This window comes from Medicago truncatula, chromosome 8 (genome assembly GCF_003473485.1).
Source record: "Medicago truncatula cultivar Jemalong A17 chromosome 8, MtrunA17r5.0-ANR, whole genome shotgun sequence".
Lineage (NCBI taxonomy): Eukaryota > Viridiplantae > Streptophyta > Magnoliopsida > Fabales > Fabaceae > Medicago > Medicago truncatula.
Window position 1 is genome coordinate 1,453,913 of NC_053049.1, and position 27,012 is coordinate 1,480,924.

Below are 27,012 nucleotides of genomic sequence, written 5' to 3' on the forward strand. Positions count from 1 at the left end.
TTCTTAGTAATCAGAGGATTTCAAGAGAAATGATAATAGAGATTTGGAAACCTGAGAGTGAGTAAAACTTGTAAGGGGTCGTTCGGATAAAAGATGTAAAATGAATAATAAAGTAGGGTTAATAGACCTTTACCCCTCTGTAATATAGGGCACTTTTGGTTTTGCCCCCTATAAAAAAAAATTAAATTCCGTCCTAGTAAAATGAAGATTCTTCACGATTGCCCCCTAAGCCCAGTGACTCAGCAGAATCTTTGATGTGGCACCTACATGGCTTTTCTTTTGATTTTTCATTTTTTTTTGCTTGCCAAGCGCGAAAAAAAAAATTACACATCATTAATAATTAAAAAAATTATAAAAAACAAATTAATTAGGAAAAAATATTTTTTGTAAATTTAGAAAAAAATTATAAAAATATATAAAATTTAATATATTTTGAATTTTTCAAAAAAATTATAAAATAATTACGAAAAAGATTCTAAAATATCCAAATATAAATTAAAAAAACTTCGAAAATTATAATATTAACTTAAAAAAATTATTTGAAAATTAAGTTTCATAATTTTTTTTTTAACTATTCCTAATTTCATAAAAATTAAGGAATAAAACTCTCGAAAAAAAATCTGAAATATTATCTAAATTTAATTTTTTTGAAAAAAAAAACTCAAATTAAGATTTTGATTTGAATTAAAAAAAAATTATATTCAGAATTTAAAAAATCTTCAAAATTTCGTAAAATTTGAATTCTAGAACAATATTTCAAGATTTTGTAAAAAATTTCAAAAAAAAAAAGTTAAGATTTTAAAAATTTAAATAAAATCAAATATTTTTTCAGATTAAATAGTTGGAATTTAAAAAAATGTATATCCAGATTTTTAAAAATTATAATATTTTCCAGAATTTTCATTCTTTGTAGAAAAAAATTAAAAAAACTTTTTTATTTCGGAAAAAAATCTGAATTTTTTTTAATTTCGAAAAAGATAAGGTAATTTTCTATTTCAGAAAAAAATCTAAATGTTTTTTAATTTTTGGAAAAAAAATCTAATTTTTTTTTCGATTTAAAAAAATAGTTTGAATTTTTTCAGATTTTTTTAAATTTTGAAAATTAATTTTCAGATTTTTTAAAATATGATTTTCGTTTTTTTAAATTTTATTTTATATTTATTTTTTTAAATAAAAATGACGTGTAAACTATTTTTTACGCGTGGGAAGCAAAAAAAAATGAAAAATAAAAAGAAAAAGCAATGTAGGTGCCACATCAAAGATTCTGCTGAGTCACTGGGTTTAGGGGGCAATCGTGAAGAATCTTCATTATACAAGGACGGAATCTAAAAAAAAAAATTACAGGGGGCACAATAAAAAATGCCCTATATTTCAAGGGGTAAAAGGCTATTAACCCTAATTTATAAGTAACCTATTGATATTAACATAATTAGCATTCTGTAACATAGCTTACTATCAATATGTAAAATTAAATAGCCAATTGGTCTCTTTTGTTGAAATTAATTACCTGAAAACCCATACTGGAATATTGTTTTGAACAATCCGTTTGAGAATTGGAAGCATATTAATGTTAGGATTTGTATCATTGTAATTTAAAACACTGCAATAAAGAAAAAGTGCATATCAAACATCAGATCACTAATGAAATGAAGAAGAAAAAAAAGGCATATATATTATGATTATAGCAGTCAAGATTTCAAGTAAGTTTGAAAATCTCAATTATCAAAATTCAACCAAACAAAATCAACATGAAAGGCAATGATTATTTCGACGTGGATTCTAAGTGCAGCAAGGCATAAAACACATAAGCTAAAATGATGAAAAAGAGTATAACAATTGAGAACCAGGAAATGCAACAATTGAGAACCAGGAAAAATTGTAAAATAAAGATTAAGAAGATATAGATGCAATAAAAAAAAAAAGTCCATATTGGGATGATTGGCACTTATCTTGCCGGTTTTGACTTAACTCATGAGAAGCCTAACCTTATCAATGACATTGTGCTTCAAGAGCTATACAGTACCACCACCTATTCTCCTTCCACTAGTTTACAATCTAATAATAGAATAATCATTTTGCTCTTGATCAGCTAAACTTTCATGGAGAAGAATACTATTAAAGTTATACATTAAAACTATACATTAAACACCTAATTACATGCTTAAAAAAAATTAAACATCCTATTTTACTTGTACTTGACCCAGCCACTTCATAGTAATTACATATTAACGTATCGAAATTGCAGACATATCATCTATGGCTTACAGATCAGAATGCCTAATTGCAAAATTCTTCATGTAATATGCTATTGCTAAACCAGTGAGCTATAAACAACATCAGGACCATATAAAACACAAACCAAATGCATACGCCTGCCTCATGATTACGGAAAGAAAACAAAAGAAAAAGGCTAGGCACAAAACAAAAGAGGTGCAGCCCCTAAAACACCAACATCATAACGATTCCTAGTGACAGAACCAAAAACCTGCTATCTAAATAGCAGCAGCCTCACGCAGCCAACAAAGAGGCACTACACATCCTGCTGCCCCTCGAGAACACACCACAAAAAACAGAAACCACATCGACAAAGTCCACCAAAACTATCACTATTTTCTCAAAAGACAATCTTTATCAATTTATGTAAAGTTTATTTATTTGCACACTATTTTATCATAACATTGACAATACTTGTTGTGTAAATTTACATCTAATGGAACTATATTTCATATTAGTTATTCACACCCATTATCGTGATGATAGTGGCTCATGGCTCATGATGTCAAGATACTCATGGAGTAGGAATAATAGGATACAAATAGACATGAGTGGCAGTTTTTCAATGAAAATTTTTATAGCAAGAACAAACTTTGGATTACATTCTTTAAAGCTTATCACAACATGTATAGGTAGTTTAATACAAAAAATCAATGAGAGAGGAGAAGAGCAGCGAATGAGAGAGAAGATCGTTGATGAAAAGAAAAACCTTCCGCGACCGTGCCGATTCACTTAGAACTCCAGCTTCTTCAAACTCCTTTCCTATCAAATCGGAAAAATCAATCAAAACAACACCGGTGATACCAAAACCCTAATCGCGAAATCAAAATCAATCAAAACGTAACGAAACTGAAAACGCATACCGAGGGATCGAAGGTCTTGAAAATTTTGTTGCATAGAAGCATTCTCTTTCAATAAAACTTGAAGATGCTTATTGCCTTGGTGAGGCTGACCGGCGATGAAGAGAACACCCAAACTAAGACACGAAGAGCTACGCGAGAAACAATGAGAGAGAGAGAGAGAGAGAGAGAGAGAGAGATGGAGAATTGAAGAAGAATGTCGGAAAATGAAGAAAAAAATAACGTGGAAGAAGAGAAGAGGCTCTTTTTTAGAGAGGAAACTGGAGTGAGAGAGAAGAGAAGAGGGACTGAAAATCGCTGACTTTTTTTTATTAGAGAAAAATGGGCGTGAGAGAGAGAAAAATGTCACCAATGTCACCAACTACAATGTCACCCAAGTATTATCCGTGAGAGAGAGGGAGAAAGAGCAAAATGCAAGGAAATGGGTTTGTTTGGTTCAGATGCCTTTGCATTGAGAAATGGGTTACTGCATGCCTTGGAAAGAAGGAGCACAATTCCAATTGGTGGGATATTTGAATTTCAAAATCTGCATTAATTAGGCATATATGCACACATTTCAAAAGGATATATGATTTGAAATTCAAAAATGTCATTAAGTGTGGTTAATGCATAATTTTCCCGCTCTAAATCAAGGATTAGGGTTTTACAATAGTTGTATGCATCGTAGTTTAGGATTAGATAATAATGATAAGGATTTTAACTTATACAACATAATAGTATTTGCATCATGAATATATTATAGGTGACCTTTTGAAGTAAACTTTTTTTTGCTCAATATTTGAAGCTAGTTTCCATTGAATGTAGACAAAGTTACCTCCAAATATGTCCATCATAATTTTGTGTTCTGTTTATGGTATTTAATATTTGAATTTAAACATATAATTGTTAATTTAATTATAATCAATTAAATCAATAAATCACAATAATTATATTATTAATATAGTGAGTAAAGAACGGGTGGCAAACAGATACAAAATTAGTCAGCCATTCTAAATGATTTTTTTATTAATGTCAATTTTTTTAAAAGGAAAAGAATGCTTTTCTTTAGGGAAAAATGAAAAAATATTGAAAAAAGGTTCATAACTTTATGATTTATGTATTTATAATTGTATTGGATTGAGATTTTAAAATACTGTTTTGATAGAAAAAATCTTGAAGATTTTAAAAGACTTTGCAGGATTGTATTGATTTTGTGGGATTTTAAAAGACAATTTTTAAGTTATGCAAAATCTCAATTGAATACTACTGGATTTCATTAGACTCATTAAAAAATCTTGAAAATCTTAATTGAATACCACAAGAATGTTTTACATTCCTTAAAAATCTTGATTGAATACCACAAGACTTTTATAAAACAAAAAAGTCTTTTAAAATCCTTTGAAATCTCAATCCAATACACCCCCTAATATAATAATTTTGTAAGATTCTTTTTATATCATTTTCTTAAAAAATCCCTCAAAATTTTGAAACATATTCATTCTTGACTCCTATGACCATCCACGTTGGATATTCCCATTTTATATGTCTTAATTGTACTTGTCACTTATTCTATAGACAAAAAGTAAAAATACATGTGTTACATTTTTTTTTTCTAAAACAATTGGTTTAAAAAATCAATGATCTGTTGTAATTGTCTCTAAGTCAAAAAAAAAAAAATACAATAAAAAAAAAATGATGCATAGTTATAGATGGATTCTAAGATGAAGACTTTGTTAAGTCTCTCACTGATTGACCATATAAAAACACCATTAAATTTAATAAATGGGTTTAGATTAATTGAAAATTAAAATGATAACATCTACTTATCTATTAAAAATAAACAACAAAAATATGTGTTATCTTTAGTGATTGAAAGCTAAACACTTAGCTTTTGATTTTTATTATTGGTGGAAAAATAATAAGTGCTCAAAAGTAATATATTTCATGTGTTAATTTAGGCATTTTAGTGACTTGTTCTGCAAGTTATCTAAGAAAAAGCTTTCAATTGTTGTACTTTTACCATTTATGTTTTACATGTCTGATTCTACCCAATTTGTACAAGCAAGGACCAAGAAAGAAGCTTCTGAGCCAAAGCCAAATCGCTTGAAGCGACCGCAACTCGCTTAAGCGAGCAAGTTCCAGAGAGCAGCTCTTCAGTACGCTTCTGCCACGCTTTCCGTTCGCTTCTTGAAAATCAGCCATTCGCTTAAAGCGACTACAACTCGCTTAAACGAATACAACGTCGAGAGCAAAAGAAAATTCGATCCTTGCATGCTTCTGGCCCGCTTCTGAAGAAATGCCAATTCGCTTAAAGCGACTTCATCTCACTTTAAACGACCAAGTTCCAAAGAGCACAAGAATGGCTCGCTTCTGGCACGCTTTAAGCGAGGTTCATCAATCTCAGTGGATAAGGTCAACGTGGCCGCCTTCCAATGGCCAACAAATGATTTCTTGGCCATTCGCATGAAGCGACTTCAGCTCGCTTAAGCGAATGTGCTCGAATTCGGCCAATTTAAATAGTTTTCTCTTCTCTTTCCTAGGTAACGTTTACTGTTTTATTGCAATTTTTGGGTTTTAGAGAGAGAGAGAGAAATAAGGCATTTCTAGATAGAGAAACACAAAGCAAGGGTGTTAAGAGTATATTCTTCCTAAGATTTGTTGAGACATCATGAATCTTAGCATGGAATCTTCATCTTTCTTTCATCCTTTGCAAAGCTTTCATAGGCATATGTAGCTACATCTACCCTTGTGGATTTTGAGGTATTCAAACAAACTATTATGTAATCTTTATTTATTTAATATATGGTTCTACCTTATTTATTAAATATTGTTATTATTCTTGTACTTAATGCTTTATTTAAGATTTGAAATGTTATTGAAAAATAATTTTGGATCTAGAGTTAGAATAATAATCTATCTAAGTTTTTATTCTAGATATAGGATTTAATCTTTGATAATCACTTTGTAATCAAGAAGTTAATGCTATTGTATCGTTTAATAGATTGAGACATCGTCGATTAAACGATTCGATTGAACTCATGAAGTTATTTAGACATAAATAACGATTGAAATCACGACATTATTTAGACAGGAATAATGTTGTTGAGTAATTGTGATAATATCGTTTAAAAAGTTAGATTCCGTTATTTGGTCAAGAGATTGCAGTTGTTACGCTTGGTTGATTAATTCTAACCCCAAGCGAAATGACCCTATCTCTTCTCTATTTATTTTTATGTCAAATAGTCATTATAGGTTTACACAAACTAACATTTTAATCCAAACACTTAAGATGATAATTGTCGTTGAAATGAATATGGTATACGCTAGTCCCTGTGAAAACGATCCTAATATAAGCACGTGTAAATAGGAATATAACATGTAAAAATCTTACATCAAAATGGTGCCGCTGCTGAGGATTGGCGCGATAATATCATAAGTATCGCAACAATTTTGTCATTTTAAGTAATTTTGTGCAAATTTCTTTCTTGTACATACATACACATATATCATTCATTATCCTTTTTGTTGCTAACCACTTGATATAGTCTTTTAAACTTTCTCTAACTAAAGAAAGTTTAGAGAGAAGTTAAAGTTTCTCTCACTAAAAAAACTAATGTTGAAATTGTTTAGATTGCTACCAAAACTTAGTGGGGCTAATTACATCTTCTTTTTTTTCAACTTTGTATAACCAACCTCTTTTCTTTCCACTTTGAAATATGACTTAGAATGTCGAAGTAGGTTGAGGTTCGTAAATGATAGTATATCAAATTCAAATTTTGTTCTATCACTTTTTTTTTTTTTTTTTTTTTATAAATAAAACTGACATGATTGAATTGATAGTGTTACAACTAACTGTAAAATTCGATTCATGATTAAGAAGTCATTGATGAGATAAAACCGCAAGTGCACGGTCTTACCGAAGTAGTAATAAAGAGTATCGTTCCGACAGGGAGTAGTTCAATTTAATTAACCTTTAGAGATGATTAGAAGAGAGAAGAGATTGTAGATTGGGGGTTTTTAAACGGTTGAAAGCAATATAATAAAAGAGCCTTGGGATCGTTGGTTTCATCTAAATAACAAGTCCTTCTCAAACCAAAACCATAAGCTTATAATGTTATGTTAGACCTAATTTCTCAAGACAGTTTCTCTTAAGTTCCTCTAGTAACCAAGCCTATTTCGCTGACTTGATTACTATTGGATTTTGGTTCCTCTAACAACCAAGCCTATTTCGCTGACTTGATTGTTATTAGTTCCCTTGAAGATCGAAACTATATGTCTCAAAGATTGCAAAGCCTATTTCGCTGACTTTGCAATCCTTGTCTGAATTCACTTGTTTGAATATCAAAGCTCCACTTTCGTTTTATGAATTGATATTTGGAATAATGGACGAACAATTATCAAACCCTCCACTTTCGTTTCCACAGTTTGATAATGGTTAATCCATGTTAAGACGGTGAATTCAGATAAGAAATTAGGGTTACATAAGATTAAGGCTTAGAGCTTGGTTTGATTAGGATTATGTCATTTAGACTTATCCAACAATCCCAAGACAAGAAGAAGTCTACTCACTCATGTTCATCGTAGACATGGGGGAGAAGAGAGAAAGCATAAAAGTAAAAGACAATAAAATAAAGGAAAGGAAAAGAACTTTATTTAGAAAAGCAAATGTCACTTATTGTATTCCAAGTAAAGATGAATATTAGTGATGGCTAGCTACTCTATTTATAGTACACAATTGACTTAAAATCTAAGCAAGTATATTCCTAGAATATTCCTCGGTAGATTGTGCGCCAAAATAGAATAGCTTGGAGTCAAAGCAAAAGCAGCAAAAGGCATCTGGAGGGTGGCACGGCCGTGCCAAGGCTAGCACGGGCCGTGCCAAGCTTCTGACTTGTGGGAGATATATTTTGTTTCCCAAATCTTCATGTTTTTGTGTCCAATCTGCTCCAAATCCCTTTCTTTTGCTCCAAGACTCTCTCCATCCAATATTCTTCCCTGAAATATAATAAATTGCATTTTAAAGTAAACTATCCTAAAAAGGAAATAATACTAATATAAAATTATATAAAATCTAATTAAAACTAAACTAAAAGGCATATTAAAATAACATATAAATGACTCATCAAACTCCCCCATACTTGAATCTTTGCTTGTCCTCAAGCAAAAGGCATAAACATAGTAGCATCAACAGTTAAATCAAATGACAATTAATTAAAGCACATGTTTCCTCAAGGGCTTAAATCCCAAAATGTACACTAATCACAAACTCAAGTATTTCTTGAAATCTTTATTCTACCCAACAATCAAGTTTCAAGTGAGTGTGTGTGTGAAGTCCAACCCTTTTCTTGCTCCTGTATAAGATAGGTATAATGAGGAAACATGGTCTAATCCTAGCACTAAACTAACCAGGAAAAATTCCTTCTACAATTCATATAAGAGAGATGGGAGTTTTTGAGAATCTTTGTTCTTTTGCCATATGCACATTTTAAGTTCTTTATTCAAGGAACAACATTTTCACGTAGGAGGTCGGAGGGCCTACCCCCTTCCCCAATCTAGATTCAATGATATTCCTTAAAACATCGTCTTCACGTAGGAAGTCGGAGGGCCTACCTCCTTCCCCAATCTAGTTTCAACAATGCTTTTTAAAGTTTTTCTCAAGATAACAATCACCTTCACGTAGGAAGTCGGAGGGCCTACCTCCTTCCCCAATCTAGATTCAGTGATGAGAGCTTGGAATTATTTGGCTTTTTGGCTTTTTATGATCTCCCTTATACTCACTTATACTACTGGCGCTTTGAGAATTTTTAAAGGTTAATGCACCACTAAGATTAGAATGTGTTTCCTTAAAATACCTATTCATACATTTACTCAAGGGAAGCAACTTTGTGTTTTTCTCATTTGGAGAAATTTATTCACTTTGAAACAAGATGTGGTTATATCAAGAAGACTTAAAACACAAGAGTTTGCTTTCATGTACAAGAACAAAATAAGAGGAGACAATGAAAAAATTTGTGTCATGATTTTTTCAATAAAAATTAGCTACTTAACTATGCCTTTTACAATAAAACAGAACAAAAGAATAAAGTTCAAGGGAGTTTGGAAACACTACGACTAAAGACACTTTATTAGGCTCCCCCCACACTTAGGAGAAGCATTGTCCTCAATGATTCAAGATAAAAGAAAAATAACAGAGAAGGAGAGGTAGAAGAGTGAGATAGAGATGAAAGAGATAAGGTGAAAAAGAGGAAGAGGAAAGCTCACATTTTTATTTAGGTCCATAGGGAGGGCCCTGAAGGTGTAAATGTTGCATCATGTTCCGAAGCATTTGATTATTTTCTTCGGATATGCGGTTGCCCCGTAGGACATCATTTCTTAGCCCAGATAATTCAACACCTTGCCTTTGTTGCTCGGTGCTTATCCTTTGTACCTCGGTTTTCATCCATGCCCATCTTTCATTGTTGTCGTTATGGTCATGGGGCTCTTCTTCATGGTGCATGTGAGCACCCTCTTCGTCACCTTGATTATGCTCTTCATGTACCTGTAATCCATCACCAACATACAACAAATTTTCCTCCACCTCGGGGTTAGTCCGAGATGGGTTAGGAAGTAAAAACAAAAGTGGTATGCAAAGTTGAAGTGCATAAGTCATGGGTGGGTGAATCTTAATGAAGTTCATAGCAACAAGGGTTTCAATGTTAAGTCTATTGTTGCCCTCAATTGGATTTATCCCATCTTCTTCACTTACTCCAAACTTTCTAGCGATGAAGGTAATGATACCACCGACTACTATCTCAGCTCTATTGTCAGGTCTAGCTCCTATGGAGGAAAGGTAGTTAAGTAGGTAGAAACAAGTATTAACGGGATTGTTATTAAGCATTGCCCAAAGCATAAAAAGTTCATCCGTCCTAGTTGTTCCTACTTCTTTTCTACCCCAAATTGTACAAGCCATGACTCTCTGGAGGTATCTAAGCACGGGGTTGTGAATGTTACTAGCTTTGTTGTTGCGAGGATTGTATTGCCTTAACCCGGTAATGCGTTTCCAAAAGAGAGCGGGGTCATAGTGTTCCGACTTTAAATTTGGATTCCAAGAGTCATGGATGAACCCCGCATTTGCAAAGTCCATCTCTAAACAGAAATTTTCAAGAGACATCTCATAATCCATATTCAAAAGTCGGAAGGAAACTCTATGATCGGGGTTGTCAAAGTTCACCTTATCCTTCGTAAATTCAATAGAACTTAAGAATTCATAAGTGAGATTTTCGAAGCCCTTCATAGGTCTAAGCATATCAACCCATCCTAAATTTCCTAGTAAGCTAAACACATTATCCCTTAGTCCTAGCACACTCAAAGTATAAGGATCTGGATATCGACAAGGATGCAAAGGTTTAGAGAGAAGAATTTTATACCTGTCCCTTTGCTTGGTGTCCTTGAAGATTATTCCATGATTCTTGGCTTGAGTTTTCTTCTTTTGTTGTGGTCCTCCAGAAGAGCTTGCTCCACCTTTCCTAGATGCCATTTATCCGGAACCTTGGGTGACCGTTTGTGTTTTGGGTGGGGGTGGGGTTTTGGGAAATGTTTTGAGTAGAAAAGGTTGGTTGGGTAATGGGGTTGGGGTTTGAGTAAGTGATATGAGTTGGATTGGGTGAATTGGTGAAGAATTTGTGGGTTTTTAGGTAGGTGAATGGGGGCTACGAATTTGATGATATTCGGGAGGGATGGAGGAAAGTTGTTTTTGATTGATGGGTTATGTTTGGAATGGGTTTGTGATTGATTGGGTGAAGAAATTATGTGAAATGGTGAGGTTTTGGGGGAGATATGGAAGCTTTGAAATTCTATGGCTATGGAGGTTTTTGAGAGTAGTGTAAATGGAGAGAGAGTTTGTGGTGGAGAATGAGGAAGAAGATGATGAAAAGGTGGGTTTATCCTTACCTGTGGTCGGGCACGGCCGTGCCAACCTTAGCACGGGCCGTGCCAACTCTCTGGATTTTTGGGTGGTTTTGGATAGGCGTGGTCTGGCACGGCCGTGCCAGTGTGAGCACGGGCCGTGCCAAGGTTCTGGACAGTGGCCTCAAAATTTTTCTCGTTTTGCTTGAATCACGATCGGACAATTACCTACAAAATAACTTAAAAACAAAAACAAAAACAAAAGCAGTTAAATGCGTGGGTTGCCTCCCACGAAGCGCTCGTTTATTGTCATTAGCTTGACGTTAGGAAAGTGTCCTTAGAATGGATCAAAGAGGTCATGTTGTGTAGATGGCGCTAATAAGCGTTCTTTCACTTTATAACCTTTAATCATATTACAAGAATAGAGGGCGGGACCTTTCATATAATTCTCCAACTCAAATCCTATCAACTCATCACTCACTTGAAAAACAATCCTACCATTTTGAACATCTACTAGAGCACCCGCAGTGGCGAGAAAGGGTCGTCCTAAGATTATAGGGCACGCATTGTCCTCATCTATGTCAAGTACCATGAAATCAGTTGGGATTTCTATCCCTTCTATTTTGACGGGGATGTCCTCGACATATCCGACAGGTTGGATATCAGAACGATCGGCTAACTTCAATGTTGTTTCGGTAGGCTTTAGCTTGCCCAACCCTAGCCTTGTAAAGAGGGGTAAGGGCAACAGACTAACGCTAGCTCCTAAGTCACATAAGGCATGGTTTCAGGTTTCATTCCCTATCATACAAGGGATGGCAAAACTTCCTGGATCTCTAAGCTTTGTGGGTGGCTTCTTGATGATTGCATTATTGTCCTTTGTCAAAGCTATTGTGTCATTATGATCTATAGCCTTTTTCTTTGAAAAAATTTCTTTTAAAAACTTGGCGTATAGAGGCATATGAGACAAAGCTTCAGCATAGGGGATTTTAATGCAAATCTTGCTAATTATGTTAAAGAGTTTAGTGAATTGAGCCTCCAAGTTGAGCTTAGTAAGCCTTAAGGGTGTTAGGGCTTTGTTCTTATCAAGCGGTTTCTCACGGTTTATCACACCATTCTTACCTAGACACCTGACACTCTCCCTCTTGACATTTTTGGCCTTAGTAACAGTCTCTTCTATCTTGCTACCCCTTAGAAAAATAGCGTTGACATGGGCCTTGGGGTTTGTTTCAGTTTGACCAGGAAAGACTCCTGGTGTTTGGGAAGAGGTGGCCACTTGTTGGGCCACTTGGGAGATTTGGGTCTCAAGCATTTTGGTGTGTGTGGCGATGGAATCAACCTTGGTATTGAGCTTGGAGAGAGAGTCGTTCAGAGATCCTGTTTGGTTTTTTAACTCTTGAAGTTGTTTATTTTGATTCATCATGCAATTTTCCAACATTATTTCCAAACTAGATTTCTGAGCTACTCTCTGGTTGTTTGTATAGCCAGGTGGTGCTGTTTGCCCATAGGAACCTTGAGGATTTTTGTAAAATTTTTGATTTGGCCTCATTCCTTGGTTGTATTGAGCGTAATTTAGTTGCTCAATATTGGCAGCACTACCTAACTGACAATCAACACCTGTCTGACCAGTTATACCACAGACTTCACAAGTAGGGGATGCAGGAGAAGGTGGGGCAGCATTAACATTAAGTTTTTCAATTTTTTGTGTTAATGCCTCAACCTTAGCAGCAAGGTGGTTATATTCAGAGACTTCGTATATATGTAACGCCCACTTTCGTTTAATCGTTATTTAATCGAGTTTAGGCAATTATATTATAATTATATAATATATGCATGATTTTGATATGTTTTGATGATTTGATTGATGACGTGTTAAGTTATGAGTTTTGGAGGATTTGATTATGATACGAGATTTATTTTATTGATAAATAGAATAAAGATTTGAAAATAATATAAAATATTTAGTTGGGGGCTGTTTTGATATTTTAGATAGTTTTGGGGGAGAAAGTGAGATAAGATAAGTAATTAAGAGAGGATATAAAAAAGGCTAGACCTAGTTTTAGAAAAACTGATTGTACGTGAAAACTTTTGGAAAAAGGGAGAAAAGCTTAGAGAGGAGCAAGAGACCAAGAGGGCTGCGATTTTTCTTCATACAAGGTAAGGGTGGGACTAATAACTCAGCAGCAATAATCTCTGTAATTCTGATGATTAGTTAACAAAGTTAGGATTGAATTAGAAAAGTTTTGGAATTAGGTCAAAACCCTAAAATTGGAGAATAAACGGTAAAACTTGTTTAGATTGATGAAAGAACCGTCCTTTAACCTTAGAATATGTTTAGGATGAATTCTGGAATCAAAACCAAGCTTTGAAACATGTTGTAGGATGGATTTTTGAGAAAAACCCTAGTCTGCCCGTGCTTCTGTTCATCGCTCGCCACGGCGAGTGATGATCCTCGCCTCGCGAGTGATGAACTTCATCGCTCGCCACGCGAGCCCCTTCCCTTCGCCTCGCGAGTTGTTTGGTCCAACTCGCCATGGCGAGCAATCCTTCCTCGCCTCGCGAGCTTAGGCAGAGTGCATGTCATATTTTGTATTTTTGACTTTTTAGTTGGACCTTGAGTGCCTTTAAGTGCCTAAACATACCTAGAGATGATTATGAATGATTTTAGGACAGGATTGAACCCAGAACAACCTTAGTTTGGGAGATGAGTGTTACTCGCCATGGCGAGTAAGTACTCTCGCCTCGCGAGTACAACCAGGATGAACTTGTTTATGTGTTTGTGCGATCTGTGTCGCACTTGTTGATCAAGAGTGAACCCCTAATTGGTAATGAGACCTAGAAATGTCGTCTAATGCAGACCATTGAGTTGTTTGAGTTATATTAATAATAATTGGATATGAACTATGGTTTTGTATATTCATGCAAGATAAGAAGATGTGATAATGATACAAATTATGTGCTTTGATATAATGATATCATCTTGTTATGTGACCTGTTTATGCTGCTTCCGTTATTTAACTAAGTGCATAAGTATATGATGAAGTTTAGCTCCAAATTATTGGATGCATGTTGATAAGTCGATTACGTTGTTTTGTTCAGATGTGTCCATGCATAGCATATCATTGAGCTTAGTCCTCACCACGAATATTAGGAGCTTTGTCCTCCGCACGTTTTATAGGAGCTTTGTCCTCCGCACGATTAAAGTATATTAATACTTATGATGACGATTGGTACCACATGCATATAAGGAGTCTAAGAGCATTGTCACATTGTCATGATTAAGATGCCTTGTTGATAATGATTGAATATGTGATTACGTGATATGTGTTTATGGATTATGTTATGTTATTCCTAATTAATGGATATACGATTACGTGTTAACTGTTTAGCAATTATGCAAAGTTAATAATGGAATGATTATGATGCTAATTTATGATTCTCAATTACATTGATTAATGTTATTCTGTTATGAAATCTCACCCCTTCTGTTTGAATGTTACCTCGACCGTGGGTAACGTGCAGGTGATCGAGCTTAGTGTGCTGTTTCCGTCGTGAGTGGCCTTGCCTTCACTGTGTCGTCTAGGTCGCTCTGATACGTAACGGGATGGGGCTTTATGATTATGCATGCTTCATTCTCTTACGTGACTATCATGTTTATGTTTTATGATGTTGAACAATTGTTATGCTTAGTTAAGTTGATTTAACTCATTTGAGATATTTGATGGGGCCTACGTGCCAAACTGGTTTATGGATTACGAACTAAATTCCGCTGCAATGTTTAAGATATTGTGTTAAATCATTATTTAACTGTTTTGGATTACGTTATATGTGATATCCCGTTGCTTATGATGCTTACTCTGATAAATGCTATGTTTTTAAAGAAATTTTGATATTGGGAAAACGGGGTGTTACAATATACCTGCCTCTTTCTTAGAGGGAGTAGGAGTGGTGACGGCTCTTTCGTTAGTCCATTGATAGTGATTCTGAGCCATGTCCTCAATCAAAGCATAAGCCTCCGTGTAGTTTTTGTTCATTAGAGCTCCACCTGCAGCTGCATCAACAAACATCTTAGTGGTATAAGACAAGCCATTATAAAACGTGTGGACTATAAGCCACTTCTCTAAGCCATGGTGGGGACAAAGTCTAAGCATTTCCTTGAAACGCTCCCACGCCTCATAGAGAGACTCCCCATCTTTTTGATTGAAACGCGTAATTTGGTCTCTAAGCTTAGCTGTTTTAGATGGGGGAAAGAATCGGGCGAGGAATGCTCGCCTCATATCGTCCCATGAAGTAATGGAACCGACTTCTAGGGAATGGAACCAAGCGCTAGCTCTATCCCTTAAGGAAAAGGGAAAGAGATGAAGTCTTACGGCTTCTTAGTTCTCTTTTATGGTGCCACTGAGTCTAAGGAAGGAAGAAATATGGAGATTTGGATCCTCAGTGGGTGATCCAGAAAACTGGTTTTGCTGCACTAAATTGAGTAGTGCAGGCTTGATTTCGAAGTTATTACCCGCAACCGTTGGGTACACGATAATAGCTTGTGGCTCTTCCGTTGAAGGAGTAGCATACTCTTTGAGAGTACGTTCAGCCATAGCGGTATTATTTTGTGCCTCTCTCTTTTTCTTATGCAAAAACCTTTCGATCTCAGGAATAAATTCTCCGAGACTTTTACTTCTTCACATAAGAATCCGAGAACCCAAGAAGTTAGTGGTAAAAACAAAAAGAAAGAAAAGTAGAAGAGAAGAGGAAGAGAAAAGAGAAGAGAGTTCTAATCACAAAGAAAGAATTAATTAAATTAGTTTACTCCCCGGCAGCGGCGCCAAAAACTTGATGAGATAAAACCGCAAGTGCACGGTCTTACCGAAGTAGTAATAAAGAGTATCGTTCCGACAGGGAGTAGTTCAATTTAATTAACCTTTAGAGATGATTAGAAGAGAGAAGAGATTGTAGATTGGGGGTTTTTAAACGGTTGAAAGCAATATAATAAAAGAGCCTTGGGATCGTTGGTTTCATCTAAATAACAAGTCCTTCTCAAACCAAAACCATAAGCTTATAATGTTATGTTAGACCTAATTTCTCAAGACAGTTTCTCTTAAGTTCCTCTAGTAACCAAGCCTATTTCGCTGACTTGATTACTATTGGATTTTGGTTCCTCTAACAACCAAGCCTATTTCGCTGACTTGATTGTTATTAGTTCCCTTGAAGATCGAAACTATATGTCTCAAAGATTGCAAAGCCTATTTCGCTGACTTTGCAATCCTTGTCTGAATTCACTTGTTCGAATATCAAAGCTCCACTTTCGTTTTATGAATTGATATTTGGAATAATGGACGAACAATTATCAAACCCTCCACTTTCGTTTCCACAGTTTGATAATGGTTAATCCATGTTAAGACGGTGAATTCAGATAAGAAATTAGGGTTACATAAGATTAAGGCTTAGAGCTTGGTTTGATTAGGATTATGTCATTTAGACTTATCCAACAATCCCAAGACAAGAAGAAGTCTACTCACTCATGTTCATCGTAGACATGGGGGAGAAGAGAGAAAGCATAAAAGTAAAAGACAATAAAATAAAGGAAAGGAAAAGAACTTTATTTAGAAAAGCAAATGTCACTTATTGTATTCCAAGTAAAGATGAATATTAGTGATGGCTAGCTACTCTATTTATAGTACACAATTGACTTAAAATCTAAGCAAGTATATTCCTAGAATATTCCTCGGTAGATTGTGCGCCAAAATAGAATAGCTTGGAGTCAAAGCAAAAGCAGCAAAAGGCATCTGGAGGGTGGCACGGCCGTGCCAAGGCTAGCACGGGCCGTGCCAAGCTTCTGACTTGTGGGAGATATATTTTGTTTCCCAAATCTTCATGTTTTTGTGTCCAATCTGCTCCAAATCCCTTTCTTTTGCTCCAAGACTCTCTCCATCCAATATTCTTCCCTGAAATATAATAAATTGCATTTTAAAGTAAACTATCCTAAAAAGGAAATAATACTAATATAAAATTATATAAAATCTAATTAAAACTAAACTAAAAGGCATATTAAAATAACATATAAATGACTCATCAAACTCCCCCATACTTGAATCTTTGCTTGTCCTCAAGCAAAAGGCATAAACATAGTAGCATCAACAGTTAAATCAAATGACAATTAATTAAAGCACATGTTTCCTCAAGGGCTTAAATCCCAAAATGTACACTAATCACAAACTCAAGTATTTCTTGAAATCTTTATTCTACCCAACAATCAAGTTTCAAGTGAGTGTGTGTGTGAAGTCCAACCCTTTTCTTGCTCCTGTATAAGATAGGTATAATGAGGAAACATGGTCTAATCCTAGCACTAAACTAACCAGGAAAAATTCCTTCTACAATTCATATAAGAGAGATGGGAGTTTTTGAGAATCTTTGTTCTTTTGCCATATGCACATTTTAAGTTCTTTATTCAAGGAACAACATTTTCACGTAGGAGGTCGGAGGGCCTACCCCCTTCCCCAATCTAGATTCAATGATATTCCTTAAAACATCGTCTTCACGTAGGAAGTCGGAGGGCCTACCTCCTTCCCCAATCTAGTTTCAACAATGCTTTTTAAAGTTTTTCTCAAGATAACAATCACCTTCACGTAGGAAGTCGGAGGGCCTACCTCCTTCCCCAATCTAGATTCAGTGATGAGAGCTTGGAATTATTTGGCTTTTTGGCTTTTTATGATCTCCCTTATACTCACTTATACTACTGGCGCTTTGAGAATTTTTAAAGGTTAATGCACCACTAAGATTAGAATGTGTTTCCTTAAAATACCTATTCATACATTTACTCAAGGGAAGCAACTTTGTGTTTTTCTCATTTGGAGAAATTTATTCACTTTGAAACAAGATGTGGTTATATCAAGAAGACTTAAAACACAAGAGTTTGCTTTCATGTACAAGAACAAAATAAGAGGAGACAATGAAAAAATTTGTGTCATGATTTTTTCAATAAAAATTAGCTACTTAACTATGCCTTTTACAATAAAACAGAACAAAAGAATAAAGTTCAAGGGAGTTTGGAAACACTACGACTAAAGACACTTTATTAGGCTCCCCCCACACTTAGGAGAAGCATTGTCCTCAATGATTCAAGATAAAAGAAAAATAACAGAGAAGGAGAGGTAGAAGAGTGAGATAGAGATGAAAGAGATAAGGTGAAAAAGAGGAAGAGGAAAGCTCACATTTTTATTTAGGTCCATAGGGAGGGCCCTGAAGGTGTAAATGTTGCATCATGTTCCGAAGCATTTGATTATTTTCTTCGGATATGCGGTTGCCCCGTAGGACATCATTTCTTAGCCCAGATAATTCAACACCTTGCCTTTGTTGCTCGGTGCTTATCCTTTGTACCTCGGTTTTCATCCATGCCCATCTTTCATTGTTGTCGTTATGGTCATGGGGCTCTTCTTCATGGTGCATGTGAGCACCCTCTTCGTCACCTTGATTATGCTCTTCATGTACCTGTAATCCATCACCAACATACAACAAATTTTCCTCCACCTCGGGGTTAGTCCGAGATGGGTTAGGAAGTAAAAACAAAAGTGGTATGCAAAGTTGAAGTGCATAAGTCATGGGTGGGTGAATCTTAATGAAGTTCATAGCAACAAGGGTTTCAATGTTAAGTCTATTGTTGCCCTCAATTGGATTTATCCCATCTTCTTCACTTACTCCAAACTTTCTAGCGATGAAGGTAATGATACCACCGACTACTATCTCAGCTCTATTGTCAGGTCTAGCTCCTATGGAGGAAAGGTAGTTAAGTAGGTAGAAACAAGTATTAACGGGATTGTTATTAAGCATTGCCCAAAGCATAAAAAGTTCATCCGTCCTAGTTGTTCCTACTTCTTTTCTACCCCAAATTGTACAAGCCATGACTCTCTGGAGGTATCTAAGCACGGGGTTGTGAATGTTACTAGCTTTGTTGTTGCGAGGATTGTATTGCCTTAACCCGGTAATGCGTTTCCAAAAGAGAGCGGGGTCATAGTGTTCCGACTTTAAATTTGGATTCCAAGAGTCATGGATGAACCCCGCATTTGCAAAGTCCATCTCTAAACAGAAATTTTCAAGAGACATCTCATAATCCATATTCAAAAGTCGGAAGGAAACTCTATGATCGGGGTTGTCAAAGTTCACCTTATCCTTCGTAAATTCAATAGAACTTAAGAATTCATAAGTGAGATTTTCGAAGCCCTTCATAGGTCTAAGCATATCAACCCATCCTAAATTTCCTAGTAAGCTAAACACATTATCCCTTAGTCCTAGCACACTCAAAGTATAAGGATCTGGATATCGACAAGGATGCAAAGGTTTAGAGAGAAGAATTTTATACCTGTCCCTTTGCTTGGTGTCCTTGAAGATTATTCCATGATTCTTGGCTTGAGTTTTCTTCTTTTGTTGTGGTCCTCCAGAAGAGCTTGCTCCACCTTTCCTAGATGCCATTTATCCGGAACCTTGGGTGACCGTTTGTGTTTTGGGTGGGGGTGGGGTTTTGGGAAATGTTTTGAGTAGAAAAGGTTGGTTGGGTAATGGGGTTGGGGTTTGAGTAAGTGATATGAGTTGGATTGGGTGAATTGGTGAAGAATTTGTGGGTTTTTTAGGTAGGTGAATGGGGGCTACGAATTTGATGATATTCGGGAGGGATGGAGGAAAGTTGTTTTTGATTGATGGGTTATGTTTGGAATGGGTTTGTGATTGATTGGGTGAAGAAATTATGTGAAATGGTGAGGTTTTGGGGGAGATATGGAAGCTTTGAAATTCTATGGCTATGGAGGTTTTTGAGAGTAGTGTAAATGGAGAGAGAGTTTGTGGTGGAGAATGAGGAAGAAGATGATGAAAAGGTGGGTTTATCCTTACCTGTGGTCGGGCACGGCCGTGCCAACCTTAGCACGGGCCGTGCCAACTCTCTGGATTTTTGGGTGGTTTTGGATAGGCGTGGTCTGGCACGGCCGTGCCAGTGTGAGCACGGGCCGTGCCAAGGTTCTGGACAGTGGCCTCAAAATTTTTCTCGTTTTGCTTGAATCACGATCGGACAATTACCTACAAAATAACTTAAAAACAAAAACAAAAACAAAAGCAGTTAAATGCGTGGGTTGCCTCCCACGAAGCGCTCGTTTATTGTCATTAGCTTGACGTTAGGAAAGTGTCCTTAGAATGGATCAAAGAGGTCATGTTGTGTAGATGGCGCTAATAAGCGTTCTTTCACTTTATAACCTTTAATCATATTACAAGAATAGAGGGCGGGACCTTTCATATAATTCTCCAACTCAAATCCTATCAACTCATCACTCACTTGAAAAACAATCCTACCATTTTGAACATCTACTAGAGCACCCGCAGTGGCGAGAAAGGGTCGTCCTAAGATTATAGGGCACGCATTGTCCTCATCTATGTCAAGTACCATGAAATCAGTTGGGATTTCTATCCCTTCTATTTTGACGGGGATGTCCTCGACATATCCGACAGGTTGGATATCAGAACGATCGGCTAACTTCAATGTTGTTTCGGTAGGCTTTAGCTTGCCCAACCCTAGCCTTGTAAAGAGGGGTAAGGGCAACAGACTAACGCTAGCTCCTAAGTCACATAAGGCATGGTTTCAGGTTTCATTCCCTATCATACAAGGGATGGCAAAACTTCCTGGATCTCTAAGCTTTGTGGGTGGCTTCTTGATGATTGCATTATTGTCCTTTGTCAAAGCTATTGTGTCATTATGATCTATAGCCTTTTTCTTTGAAAAAATTTCTTTTAAAAACTTGGCGTATAGAGGCATATGAGACAAAGCTTCAGCATAGGGGATTTTAATGCAAATCTTGCTAATTATGTTAAAGAGTTTAGTGAATTGAGCCTCCAAGTTGAGCTTAGTAAGCCTTAAGGGTGTTAGGGCTTTGTTCTTATCAAGCGGTTTCTCACGGTTTATCACACCATTCTTACCTAGACACCTGACACTCTCCCTCTTGACATTTTTGGCCTTAGTAACAGTCTCTTCTATCTTGCTACCCCTTAGAAAAATAGCGTTGACATGGGCCTTGGGGTTTGTTTCAGTTTGACCAGGAAAGACTCCTGGTGTTTGGGAAGAGGTGGCCACTTGTTGGGCCACTTGGGAGATTTGGGTCTCAAGCATTTTGGTGTGTGTGGCGATGGAATCAACCTTGGTATTGAGCTTGGAGAGAGAGTCGTTCAGAGATCCTGTTTGGTTTTTTAACTCTTGAAGTTGTTTATTTTGATTCATCATGCAATTTTCCAACATTATTTCCAAACTAGATTTCTGAGCTACTCTCTGGTTGTTTGTATAGCCAGGTGGTGCTGTTTGCCCATAGGAACCTTGAGGATTTTTGTAAAATTTTTGATTTGGCCTCATTCCTTGGTTGTATTGAGCGTAATTTAGTTGCTCAATATTGGCAGCACTACCTAACTGACAATCAACACCTGTCTGACCAGTTATACCACAGACTTCACAAGTAGGGGATGCAGGAGAAGGTGGGGCAGCATTAACATTAAGTTTTTCAATTTTTTGTGTTAATGCCTCAACCTTAGCAGCAAGGTGGTTATATTCAGAGACTTCGTATATATGTAACGCCCACTTTCGTTTAATCGTTATTTAATCGAGTTTAGGCAATTATATTATAATTATATAATATATGCATGATTTTGATATGTTTTGATGATTTGATTGATGACGTGTTAAGTTATGAGTTTTGGAGGATTTGATTATGATACGAGATTTATTTTATTGATAAATAGAATAAAGATTTGAAAATAATATAAAATATTTAGTTGGGGGCTGTTTTGATATTTTAGATAGTTTTGGGGGAGAAAGTGAGATAAGATAAGTAATTAAGAGAGGATATAAAAAAGGCTAGACCTAGTTTTAGAAAAACTGATTGTACGTGAAAACTTTTGGAAAAAGGGAGAAAAGCTTAGAGAGGAGCAAGAGACCAAGAGGGCTGCGATTTTTCTTCATACAAGGTAAGGGTGGGACTAATAACTCAGCAGCAATAATCTCTGTAATTCTGATGATTAGTTAACAAAGTTAGGATTGAATTAGAAAAGTTTTGGAATTAGGTCAAAACCCTAAAATTGGAGAATAAACGGTAAAACTTGTTTAGATTGATGAAAGAACCGTCCTTTAACCTTAGAATATGTTTAGGATGAATTCTGGAATCAAAACCAAGCTTTGAAACATGTTGTAGGATGGATTTTTGAGAAAAACCCTAGTCTGCCCGTGCTTCTGTTCATCGCTCGCCACGGCGAGTGATGATCCTCGCCTCGCGAGTGATGAACTTCATCGCTCGCCACGCGAGCCCCTTCCCTTCGCCTCGCGAGTTGTTTGGTCCAACTCGCCATGGCGAGCAATCCTTCCTCGCCTCGCGAGCTTAGGCAGAGTGCATGTCATATTTTGTATTTTTGACTTTTTAGTTGGACCTTGAGTGCCTTTAAGTGCCTAAACATACCTAGAGATGATTATGAATGATTTTAGGACAGGATTGAACCCAGAACAACCTTAGTTTGGGAGATGAGTGTTACTCGCCATGGCGAGTAAGTACTCTCGCCTCGCGAGTACAACCAGGATGAACTTGTTTATGTGTTTGTGCGATCTGTGTCGCACTTGTTGATCAAGAGTGAACCCCTAATTGGTAATGAGACCTAGAAATGTCGTCTAATGCAGACCATTGAGTTGTTTGAGTTATATTAATAATAATTGGATATGAACTATGGTTTTGTATATTCATGCAAGATAAGAAGATGTGATAATGATACAAATTATGTGCTTTGATATAATGATATCATCTTGTTATGTGACCTGTTTATGCTGCTTCCGTTATTTAACTAAGTGCATAAGTATATGATGAAGTTTAGCTCCAAATTATTGGATGCATGTTGATAAGTCGATTACGTTGTTTTGTTCAGATGTGTCCATGCATAGCATATCATTGAGCTTAGTCCTCACCACGAATATTAGGAGCTTTGTCCTCCGCACGTTTTATAGGAGCTTTGTCCTCCGCACGATTAAAGTATATTAATACTTATGATGACGATTGGTACCACATGCATATAAGGAGTCTAAGAGCATTGTCACATTGTCATGATTAAGATGCCTTGTTGATAATGATTGAATATGTGATTACGTGATATGTGTTTATGGATTATGTTATGTTATTCCTAATTAATGGATATACGATTACGTGTTAACTGTTTAGCAATTATGCAAAGTTAATAATGGAATGATTATGATGCTAATTTATGATTCTCAATTACATTGATTAATGTTATTCTGTTATGAAATCTCACCCCTTCTGTTTGAATGTTACCTCGACCGTGGGTAACGTGCAGGTGATCGAGCTTAGTGTGCTGTTTCCGTCGTGAGTGGCCTTGCCTTCACTGTGTCGTCTAGGTCGCTCTGATACGTAACGGGATGGGGCTTTATGATTATGCATGCTTCATTCTCTTACGTGACTATCATGTTTATGTTTTATGATGTTGAACAATTGTTATGCTTAGTTAAGTTGATTTAACTCATTTGAGATATTTGATGGGGCCTACGTGCCAAACTGGTTTATGGATTACGAACTAAATTCCGCTGCAATGTTTAAGATATTGTGTTAAATCATTATTTAACTGTTTTGGATTACGTTATATGTGATATCCCGTTGCTTATGATGCTTACTCTGATAAATGCTATGTTTTTAAAGAAATTTTGATATTGGGAAAACGGGGTGTTACAATATACCTGCCTCTTTCTTAGAGGGAGTAGGAGTGGTGACGGCTCTTTCGTTAGTCCATTGATAGTGATTCTGAGCCATGTCCTCAATCAAAGCATAAGCCTCCGTGTAGTTTTTGTTCATTAGAGCTCCACCTGCAGCTGCATCAACAAACATCTTAGTGGTATAAGACAAGCCATTATAAAACGTGTGGACTATAAGCCACTTCTCTAAGCCATGGTGGGGACAAAGTCTAAGCATTTCCTTGAAACGCTCCCACGCCTCATAGAGAGACTCCCCATCTTTTTGATTGAAACGCGTAATTTGGTCTCTAAGCTTAGCTGTTTTAGATGGGGGAAAGAATCGGGCGAGGAATGCTCGCCTCATATCGTCCCATGAAGTAATGGAACCGACTTCTAGGGAATGGAACCAAGCGCTAGCTCTATCCCTTAAGGAAAAGGGAAAGAGATGAAGTCTTACGGCTTCTTAGTTCTCTTTTATGGTGCCACTGAGTCTAAGGAAGGAAGAAATATGGAGATTTGGATCCTCAGTGGGTGATCCAGAAAACTGGTTTTGCTGCACTAAATTGAGTAGTGCAGGCTTGATTTCGAAGTTATTACCCGCAACCGTTGGGTACACGATAATAGCTTGTGGCTCTTCCGTTGAAGGAGTAGCATACTCTTTGAGAGTACGTTCAGCCATAGCGGTATTATTTTGTGCCTCTCTCTTTTTCTTATGCAAAAACCTTTCGATCTCAGGAATAAATTCTCCGAGACTTTTACTTCTTCACATAAGAATCCGAGAACCCAAGAAGTTAGTGGTAAAAACAAAAAGAAAGAAAAGTAGAAGAGAAGAGGAAGAGAAAAGAGAAGAGAGTTCTAATCACAAAGAAAGAATTAATTAAATTAGTTTACTCCCCGGCAGCGGCGCCAAAAACTTGATGAGATAAAACCGCAAGTGCACGGTCTTACCGAAGTAGTAATAAAGAGTATCGTTCCGACAGGGAGTAGTTCAATTTAATTAACCTTTAGAGATGATTAGAAGAGAGAAGAGATTGTAGATTGGGGGTTTTTAAACGGTTGAAAGCAATATAATAAAAGAGCCTTGGGATCGTTGGTTTCATCTAAATAACAAGTCCTTCTCAAACCAAAACCATAAGCTTATAATGTTATGTTAGACCTAATTTCTCAAGACAGTTTCTCTTAAGTTCCTCTAGTAACCAAGCTTATTTCGCTGACTTGATTACTATTGGATTTTGGTTCCTCTAACAACCAAGCCTATTTCGCTGACTTGATTGTTATTAGTTCCCTTGAAGATCGAAACTATATGTCTCAAAGATTGCAAAGCCTATTTCGCTGACTTTGCAATCCTTGTCTGAATTCACTTGTTCGAATATCAAAGCTCCACTTTCGTTTTATGAATTGATATTTGGAATAATGGACGAACAATTATCAAACCCTCCACTTTCGTTTCCACAGTTTGATAATGGTTAATCCATGTTAAGACGGTGAATTCAGATAAGAAATTAGGGTTACATAAGATTAAGGCTTAGAGCTTGGTTTGATTAGGATTATGTCATTTAGACTTATCCAACAATCCCAAGACAAGAAGAAGTCTACTCACTCATGTTCATCGTAGACATGGGGGAGAAGAGAGAAAGCATAAAAGTAAAAGACAATAAAATAAAGGAAAGGAAAAGAACTTTATTTAGAAAAGCAAATGTCACTTATTGTATTCCAAGTAAAGATGAATATTAGTGATGGCTAGCTACTCTATTTATAGTACACAATTGACTTAAAATCTAAGCAAGTATATTCCTAGAATATTCCTCAGTAGATTGTGCGCCAAAATAGAATAGCTTGGAGTCAAAGCAAAAGCAGCAAAAGGCATCTGGAGGGTGGCACGGCCGTGCCAAGGCTAGCACGGGCCGTGCCAAGCTTCTGACTTGTGGGAGATATATTTTGTTTCCCAAATCTTCATGTTTTTGTGTCCAATCTGCTCCAAATCCCTTTCTTTTGCTCCAAGACTCTCTCCATCCAATATTCTTCCCTGAAATATAATAAATTGCATTTTAAAGTAAACTATCCTAAAAAGGAAATAATACTAATATAAAATTATATAAAATCTAATTAAAACTAAACTAAAAGGCATATTAAAATAACATATAAATGACTCATCAGTCATCTGATTCATGATTTAAATCTCGATTTTATAACCATTATTGGATTAAAATTATATCAGTGTATATATTCCTTCCGTTCTAAAATGTAAGAAGAAAAAAAACCAATTTTTTTATCCTAAAATATAAGGAAAAAAACTCAGTTTTGACCAATTTAAATTTATTGTTCCAAAAATAACCTTTAATATTTATTGAGTTATATTTTTCAAAATACTTGCTCAATTACCGTGATTTTTTTTGTTGTTGTTGAGAGATACCGTGAAATTGGTTAGTATTAGTTTGAAGGGTTAATTATTGGACATGGAGTTACATAAAGTATGAAAGGAGGACGGTGCAAAATTATTGGGTGGAGATTTTTATTTATTTTTGGTCAAGTAACCTAGTGGTTAGAGCTCACACAATTTAATTGTGGAGAAGTAGAGTGTCCGGGGTTCGAACCCCGACTCCTGCATATAATATGTAATATTCCTACCAACTGAGCTAAGCTCACAGTGATATTGGGTGGAGATTTATTAAGTGGTATATTGGCCAATGGCCAGTTATTTGACGATTAATAATTTTATTAGGCACGTAGTATTTTCAATATTGTATTGCAAATAATTTTATTAGGCACGTAGTATTTTCAATATTGTATTGCAAACAGAGACCGAGATAGAATTTAGGCGGATATATTTTATGGGAGTGTCACTAAGACCACCTCCAATGGGGTTATTGAAAGCCAAATTCAATAGTTGAAATTATTGGAGAGGCTGGTTGAAAATGAGGAAAGAGGAGAGAGAAGATGAATGGTTTCAACTAGTTGAAAATCTGACCGAGGGGGCCACGCGGCGCGTTTTCATTTGCCAGGCAGAGCACGAGCAGCACACTCGCCGACAGGGCGCGTTGCGGACAGGAAGACGCAGAGAGAGAAGCTTTTTTTGGATAATGCAGGACACGTGGTGCAATCTGATTGTCTGGCTGGATTTTTATCTTCTTAATAATTTGGACTCAATTATTTCATTGCAAATGAATTTATTTTTATTTTTTTTTCACCAAAATTCGTAATTTTTTTCTCTATAAATAGAGACTTTGATCATTTGATTTGGACACAGAAAAAAAATCATATTTTTCACTCTCTTAATCT

The 27,012-nt window shown here is 36.0% G+C and overlaps 2 non-coding genes and 1 pseudogene across 2 annotated transcripts; all 3 read left to right on the forward strand.

The window, feature by feature from the left end:
• Positions 1-27,012, forward strand: part of LOC120577393 (acetylornithine aminotransferase, mitochondrial-like) — a 47,432-nt pseudogene that overhangs the window by 9,927 nt on the left and 10,493 nt on the right.
• On the forward strand, positions 15,117-15,223 carry LOC120577809 (small nucleolar RNA R71). Its single transcript, XR_005643789.1, has one exon. It is a non-coding gene; the product is annotated as a small nucleolar RNA R71 (small nucleolar RNA).
• LOC120577810 (small nucleolar RNA R71) lies at positions 23,943-24,049 on the forward strand. The gene has a single exon (XR_005643790.1). It is a non-coding gene; the product is annotated as a small nucleolar RNA R71 (small nucleolar RNA).